Here is a 7,387-nt window from a genome sequence, read left to right as displayed (position 1 = left end):
AAAAGCTCAGAACACAGATTAGTACCATATTCACCAGGAAGTAGTGCATTTCCCTCTGTAGAGAACAAATCCATTAATTTTCACAAAAAATACAGTAGTGGAACCCAAGTGCTGTATTAGGGCTAAGGAGACTAAGCTACAGCAATCTTGGTTGTGAATCTTATTACGCAAGAGTTATTCTATGTGGCTTCCTTGTCTGACCCTTCCCAGTAAGTACTTGGTTTCAGTGGATACTACAAGAAGCTGCTTATATTGCCAAACTAGATCTTACTTTCCTCGAGCGAGCAAGCTTTTAGCCATGCTCCTTTTTTAAGCAGAAAAAAATAGCTTTATGAAATATAGTCATTTCTAAGTTAAGCCCTGATAAAATGATTGTTAAGCAGAAATCTATATCAATCTATTACTGAAATAGAAGAAACTTTCAGCCGAGAAGAGGAGAGAAGCAATTGAAAGAATGGCCCATTCAAGCATTAATTTGAAAAATTGTTATTATTCCTGAACAGTGTTAAGGCTCACCTTTTTGCATGGATATATATAACATATACATTTTGCCACAGCCAGCCTTCTCAGTAAGACATAAGTGTCTTACTTACAGTGTTTGACTTCCAAGATTCTTTAATGGGAATAGCTGCTATTTCTTTATACCTTTCACATCTAGTATCTTATCCCTCAGCCTGAACATCCAGAAGGTATGTGTTAGTGGTTTGCTAAAACCTGGATGATTGGTAAGAACCTACTCTTGAGCTAAAAGTGCTAACAGGTCCACAGAGTAAGGCAAGCAGGAAAAATCTAGCACTTTTTTATTAAGTCATTTAGATTGTGTCACAGAATTAGAGGAACAACTACATTGTTAAGTCTTCACAGAAAAGGAATTGAAGGTGAAAGCAGCTGTAAGTTAATAGCAGATACATCTATACCCGTGAAAGTGTCATGCCTGAATGTGAAAAACTGGCACTGATATGGAGTTATCTGGGGCCACTGGTTAGATCCTCTCTCTACCAATGGATCATTCTGGGAGTTCTCTTAGTATTTTAGTTACTCTCATTTGGTATTTTAAATTTACTTTAATGAGCTCCAGAACCATTATTGTTGGCTTAGCTACAGCTGAGTTGGATGCAAAATGTTTCTATGCTTCATCTGCATCAACTACTCACATGCCACCTGCTCCCAAGGTCAGTCCAATTCACCACTACAAACTGATTCTTTAATTATTCCCTTACATGCTTATTAGAAGTGATAAGCAGGTTCACAAAAACCCTATCATTAGAATTGTTTATGCTAAGGAACAGCATTTTCACAGAGGATTAGTGAGCAACTCTTACCAACAAATCTGAGAAGGGTAGAAGTCTCAGAGCAAAGGAGAGAGTGGAAAAACCCTGGAGACAAAGCAAAGCTGGCTTGGTCCATCTGTAAGAGCCACCGAAATTCTATTCTTTATCTCTATTAGGACAAGCCATTCAATGAATGGTCGTGATGGGGGGAAAGGGCCAGAAGCTGGGGTTCAGATGTGGAAATTAAGCTGATTCCAGGTAAAAATGCTTGCCATTAGGAGAAGCCCTTCAAGCAGCAAAAGTAACACTCTGAAATTAATGAGAGAAAGAGACACAGAACAGCAAAAGTATCTAATCAATTTGCCCATTTCTGGCCAAAAAGAAGGATGAAACTGCTAAAATTAACATCTGCTGTTACAACAGTGAATTCTTGTTAAGATGAGGCAATGAATCACAAGGAATGGAAATGTAAACTTGTTAATTTCCATGTTAAAATGTTCCTTTTAATTTAGATTGGATGAAAACTTTTGCACCTGACACATTTTGGCATTTTCTAAGTCACCTAAAGACAAAGAGGAAGACAGGATGAAAAATAACAGCTTCTGTCCCATTTACATGTTTGAAGCCACAGAAGTAGAAGGAGGGTTTTCTTTAGTGTGAAGAGAAAGAAGCCAAGTAGAGATGGGAGGGATAGAAAGGAGATTATTAATGTAGAGCTGCAGTATGTCCAGTCTCCACAGAGGGAAAAACTTTTACTGGCACAAGTTTTAATAATTAATCAGTCATCCCTCTACCCAGTACAAGAGGGTGAGAGCAATGGTGGGAGGGGGAGGAGAAGGAAGAAGATGCTCCATGAAGAATCAGCATGCAGTGAAGAACCAAGGTTACTGGCTGTTCTGATACATCCTGACATTTCATCTTGTGAGGGTGATGCTGTTGGACTGGGTCCTCAGATGAAGCAAATCAAATGAATATCACTGGTTTTGGTGGATGCAAACTAGCTGTAATTTCTGACTTATGAAGTTCTAGTCACAAGCAAGTTGCTGGAGGAATTGTGCCTCAGTTAAGAAAGAAGTAGCTGCTGGTATTGGAGTTCCACACTGAAGCATTATGAAACTCACAAGTTCAATGTGTTTTAAACTTTTTTTTTTTTTCTTCCTCATATTAGAAGGGTTTTATATTTTGTTTTCTGGGGGGATTCAGAAAAAAAAATAATTGATTTAACTCAGTGTCTATTCCCCTAGGAAACTAGCTGATGAAAGATACTGCTCAGTAAGCACTGTCTCCACCTCCACCTCCCACCATATAAAACCCATGGAGTAATCCTCTTTCACTAAAACAACTACCTACTGAGCTAGTCCTTCACACCATTATCCAGCTGGCTGACCTTACCATCAGGTGATCCTTCTCTGTTTTTAAACACAATGGTTTCTTGCTGTTTCATTTAAAACATTTGTCTGCCACCTTACACCTAGTAGCATCTTTCACTCTTGAGGGAAAGGTGTTACATGTAGGCTTGTGGTTTTATTGCTCATTTTTCTGCTCATTTTAGCTGAGACCAGTGTACAGAGCCTTAGAAAATCATGTTTCTATGCTGTCACCATTTTTTCCTTTTTATGCCCAGAAGTCCTCTGGTCTCATTTGTATTCTGCTCTTGCTGACTCCACTGGAAGAAAGGTGCCTGTGCTGCTCTCACCTCCCTCCCTCTGTTGGTGCTCCTTAAATAAGCACCCCCTTCCTCTTCCAGCTGTGGTTGTGCTGCATCAAGAAAACAATATGGCTAAAAATAGAGGCTCTCATTTTGCTTAGCAGTTCCTCGGTCCAGTCCAATATGCATCCTCTCATCCTCTTTTCCTTGTTCTTGCTCTAGGATTATCAGTCAGTCAAATCACACCCCCAGACTGGTTCTCCTTATGGCCACATGAATGTTACCCAAGTTTCCTTTTCTACAGATGCTCCGAAAAGTTCATCTCCAATATTGTTTGCTCCTTTTTTTTTTTTTTTTGGCTGTATGTCAGAAGAACAAAGAACTTTTTAACACCAGCTAAGCTCAACTTCAAAAATGTCCCCATCAGGACTCTCATACAGAATTTGGGGTACGTTGCTCTAATAAAAAAGAAAAAATAAATTAGTAGGGTAGACATTTTCTTACACAAGGCTATTAGCCATTATTTTTGCTGAAAATTGAGGTAATTTCTTAAAAGCTCAAGGATGTACATTTATTTAAAAAAATCTTTTAATTCATGTTCTCTTGTGCATAGAAAATATATTTACCAACCAACCTTTTCCTCAGGTAATGTCAGGTAGTCAGGTAATGTTCTTTTTTTTTTTTTTTTTTTTTTTTTTTTAATTTCACTAATTATCTATCTATCCATTTATTTATTTATTTATTTGCATGAAAAGTGATAAAAGTTCCCTAGCTACGTAGCCTTGGGGGGGTATTTTGATATCTGAGTGTGGCAACTGTTCCAGACAACACTAATAAAGATCGTTACAATCTATAATGCAATCCTCTTAAAGACATTCCCTTCTACAGGAGCTCTGAAAGATTCCCTTCAGCACAGAAGAAAACAAAATAAAAAAAACTTTTTTTTTTTTAATTCTGCTACATCAATACTTCCTAAGTGTTTGCTTTACAGCACAGCTACAGCTTTACAATCTGAGGTTAATTAAATGCAGTCACTTATGAAAACCATGGGTGTAATTTGCAAGGAGCACAACAATTTTTCTGGGTATGTGAAAAATGAAAGAAAGTAATGAAAATCGTCCATTATAGCTAAGATTGCAAAGCAGAATTCTCTGTTGGTGCCACTCCACTGACTTTGATGGGGTGATGCCTGGAGGGCATTTGGCCAGAGAGTGTAATTCTTAATGTCAGCGAGCAAAAGCACACCAACACCAAAACAGCAATGTTCCATCCAAAGTGTAGCTGTCACTCCGAGTGCTCTGCTTGGCACAACCCTGGCCCATCACTTTGTGGAGGATCTCAGGGGATCCCATTATGGGCCAGCTCACTGGAAACATAAGAAGCAGCAGAAAAATATCTTTTGTCCCTGCAACAGGCTAACGTGCCTGGGGTGGAAGGCAATACTAGTGGTGCCTAGGTGTACACCTGCATCTCTGGCCTGGTCCAGGAGGACAGGTCCTTTCTCATGCGCACTGTGCTTGTTTGCCAAGGGCTGTTGCCTCTAAAACATAGATTTTCATTCATTCAGCTCAGGGCCCTTTGTCACTGGCAGTGGGAATGGTCAGCTTTGATATGGATTAGCAATAGCTGCTGCAGATCTTTGGCTGCATAGCTGAATTACAGGTAGTGGGAGGAGAAGTATGTTGGTTTTTTCTGACCTTGTTGATTTAACAGGTACTCCTGGTAAAATCTGCCCATTTTTTAAGACAGTAAGTATCTTGTAACAAAATTAGTATTAGTTACTTTGGCCCAAGCAGAAGAAAAAATGAGAATACATTTCTAAAGTGATTTCATTTTCTGTCTGACTTCACTTCCTTATAGACTGCAAAGGAATTCAGGGGTACAGCATTCTGGAAAGAAGTGGTAGTTAAATGTCACAGATAGCAATACCTTGGCCGCTTTACTGCAGTTGGTCTGCTGGACATGGAGTGGTCTCCTTTGCTTGCCGTGTGGGTGGCAGGGGTTGTCAGAGCAGACACAACAGACGTGTATGAAGTGCTGAATGCGAGCAGGACACGGGCAATGGAAACCATTTACTGAACCACCACACAAAGTATTTATCTGGCTGGTAAGCTGTCCTCTTTTTACCCATATTTTCACTAAGCATTTTTGCATTTGAGGACATATATGATAATAAGGCACACCTGGAAAACAAATTCAGTGTTCACAGCAGATCCTATGGTACTCATGGGTGTTGCAAGTCAGGTTGCCTATACCATGTTGCAGCCTGTGCTGTGAACACATGAAAGGGGTCAGCTGCCAGCACCAGCAAGCTCTGTGGCCTAAGGGTGGGTGAGGGGGATATTTTTTACATGCTTTGAGGCTGGACATGTAGGTGGGTTGGTGATTTTATTCAGACTTGAAGCTTTTCTTCAGACAGGCTCTTGCCTGAAAACCAAAACCAGGAGCTGAAAGCACATTGTCCACCCTGCCCAAAGGAGGTTTGCAGGTTTTATTTATTTATTTATTTTCTTCTTTTCATCTAATCATGCTTATGCTTACCTGTATGCAGAAATAACCTTTCCTCTATGGTCTTTTTCAGCAGCTTGACCTTGTCCATTCAATTTTTGGCTTCAGAGAACTCCAGCTTATGTAACTGAACTCTTGACACAAAGCATGTAAGGATCCACACAAATAACTTGTAATGTTTAATTAAACTAAACTGTAATCAACAGACTTTATCTTTTGACTACTGTGTACCAGGCAAGCTTTATCTGCTGAAAATTAACAGTAAGATTGGCTTGACTTTTAAAGGCACCATGTGAGTTTCTCATTAGTCTTATTATCATTTCTGAATCATAAATATGTAAATGATGAGTTTCACATGGGAGATTTAATTCTGTGCTCTTATTTCTGATTAGCTGGAAATACACTCCGTCTCTGTTGGATAATTGGTAACACTGCACAGCAATAAGGCATTTCCCTACCCTTCATCAGAAGCAGCTGAAATTAAAGAAGGCAGGCGCTCTTACATTTTTGACAGTTTTGTAACACCAACTTGTTAAAGTTTTAACTCAGCCATTAATACAGACTATGAATTATTAATTTCTTTTTACATTTTTTTTTTTTTAATGTCAGGAATTAAAAGAAAAAAACAACCTGAAGATCTGAGACTGGTGTTTAAATATTCTGGGAGAGTTTTGTTGTTGTTGTTTGTTGTTGTTGTTGTTTTTTCTTTTATTTTTCTTTCTGATATACTCTCCAAACAAAACTCAGCCATTTAGCTTGAGTGAGGGGGAGGGAAAGTAGTATTTTCAGGGATTTGGGCCTACAATGCATATTCCAAACAAATACTTAATTGAGAGGATTATTTGGGGGATTTTTTTTTCTGTCTCTCCTTTTTATTTATTTATTTTAATTTAATTTTTATAATTTTATTTTATTTTTTTTATATTATTTTACTTTGAGGTGTTGCCGTAGGTGTGCTTGCCTGCATGATGACATGGTAACTAATGAAGTGACATAATGAATGGAAGTTTCCAAATAAATTGAGTGTGGTAGGTTGTGCAAAAAATTATTGGGAACAACAAAAATATGATACTTGCACAAGTTTTACTTTTATTAATTTCATGTGATTAGAGAGGCATAACCATACAGAGAAGTTTTAGTACTTCATCTTTCTGTGGATTTTGTTTCTCTAGTAATAAACTTCTATGCATATAATAAAAAGCAAACCATAAAAGCAAAAGCTCCCTATTGGGTTGAACAAACCAACCACAGGCAGATATCAGTTCTTTAAGTATTTCTGCTTCTATTCTCTAGCCTCCCCTCTGGAAAAAGCCAGTTTTAGGGTCCCCATTGACAACTGGAATTCTAACATCTACCAAGCACCTGCTGCCTGTCCTGCTTAGAATTATACCCTTGAGTGAAGGATAGGAAGGATTCTCCTTGATAATGAATCTCTCCTTGTGGTGGTTTTACCGTGCTGGGCAGCTAAACCCCACAACCGCTCTCTCACTCCCCCTCCTTTAGATGAGGAGGGGGAGAAGTAAAGCAAAGAACAACTCACGGGTTGAGATAAGGATAATTTAATTAAAGGGAAATAATTATAATAATTAAATAAAGACTACCATGAACTAAACAATTTAACTAAGGGGAAGTAAAAGGGAAAAGGGGAAAAAGGGAGGAAAACAAACAAACAAAATAAATGAAAGCTATATGGAAGTGCAGAGGAAAGAAATTACTCTCTACTTCCCACAAATGAGCGATGATTGACCACGTCCTTGAAGCAAGGCCTCAACGCACGCAGCCGGTGTTCGAGAGGAGGACCGACGTCTTCTCAAGGAGAGCCCACCCCTCCCCTCTTCTTCCTGTTTCCACCTTTTATTGCTGAGTGTGACACCACATGGTATGGAATATCCCTTTGGTTGGTTTAGGTCAGCTGCCCTAGTGATGTTTCTCTCCTCACTTTTTGCCCACCCCCTAGGAG

The 7,387-nt window shown here is 38.9% G+C and overlaps 1 long non-coding RNA gene across 1 annotated transcript; it reads left to right on the top strand.

The window, feature by feature from the left end:
- Positions 1-5,280: 5,280 nt before the first annotated feature.
- On the top strand, positions 5,281-5,982 carry LOC311427068. The gene is made up of 3 exons (XR_014687193.1): positions 5,281-5,399; positions 5,501-5,576; positions 5,820-5,982. It is a non-coding gene; the product is annotated as an uncharacterized lncRNA (long non-coding RNA).
- The last annotated feature ends 1,405 nt before the right edge of the window (positions 5,983-7,387 follow it).

Source organism: Aythya ferina (assembly GCF_964211825.1).
Source record: "Aythya ferina genome assembly, chromosome: Z".
NCBI lineage: Eukaryota > Metazoa > Chordata > Aves > Anseriformes > Anatidae > Aythya > Aythya ferina.
This window is presented reverse-complemented; position numbering and strand designations above follow the sequence as displayed.